This window comes from Octopus bimaculoides, chromosome 1 (genome assembly GCF_001194135.2).
Source record: "Octopus bimaculoides isolate UCB-OBI-ISO-001 chromosome 1, ASM119413v2, whole genome shotgun sequence".
NCBI classification, from domain to species: Eukaryota; Metazoa; Mollusca; class Cephalopoda; order Octopoda; family Octopodidae; genus Octopus; species Octopus bimaculoides.
Window position 1 is genome coordinate 181,619,718 of NC_068981.1, and position 941 is coordinate 181,620,658.

General features: G+C 41.3%; 1 protein-coding gene across 3 annotated transcripts in view; it reads left to right on the forward strand.

The window, feature by feature from the left end:
- The window catches only part of LOC106871744 (ATP-dependent RNA helicase DDX42), a 58,487-nt gene that overhangs the window by 37,829 nt on the left and 19,717 nt on the right, over window positions 1-941 (forward strand). The gene's annotated exons all lie outside the window — the stretch shown is intronic.

Sequence of the window (941 nt, forward strand, 5' to 3'; positions counted from 1 at the left end):
CATCATCATTTTGGTGATCCATCTGAACATCAATCGCTGACTCCTTTGGTTGATCTGTCCAAATTAGGCGTCCCTGCAGTCACACACTATCAATGGTGCTGCTGCTTCACGCATGGCTGAATACACCCATCCATATCCAAGAATATATATATATATATATATATATATATATATATATATCATATAAAGGATAAAGATCCTTCCCTAGTCATATAGATTCATGGTGGAAGTGCGGGCAGTTTCCATGGCACATATATTCCTCCCTGGATAAAATGCCAGTCCTTTGCAGGATTACTCATTCTTACCAGTTGAGTGGACTGGAGTAATGTGGAATGAAGTGTTTTGCCCAAGAACACAATGCGTTGTCCAGAAATCAAAATCACAATCTTACAATCATGAGTCCAACACCCTAAACACTAATCCATGCACCTCCTTATATATATATATAGAAAACCATGGCCAAAGTAGACTGGAGTCTGGTGCAGCCTTCCAGCGTGCCAGCCTGGACAAACCGTCTAACCCATGCCAGCATGGATAATGGATGTTAAATGTTGATGATGATATATATATATAAATCCAAAAAAACAAAACAAGAAAGTAACAGACGACAATGAAAACATATGGACAGATAGACGACACAAAGACAAACAGGAAAACCAGGACGGAACATTTGTGGCTTTCTATTCATCAGTCAAGTTTCCAATTATCACTACAGTTTTGGCCTGATACGCTTGAGACTATATCTCATTCCAGGGTGAAAAACTAGTCGATAGCTTCCGCTATCTGGGCGACCAAGTTAGTAGTGGGGGTGGGTGCGCTGAAAGTGTAGCTGCTAGAATAAGAATAGCCTGGGCAAAGTTTAGAGAGCTCTTACCCCTGCTGGTGACAAAGGGACTCTCACTCAGAGTAAAAGGCAGACTGTATGACGCATGCGTACGAAC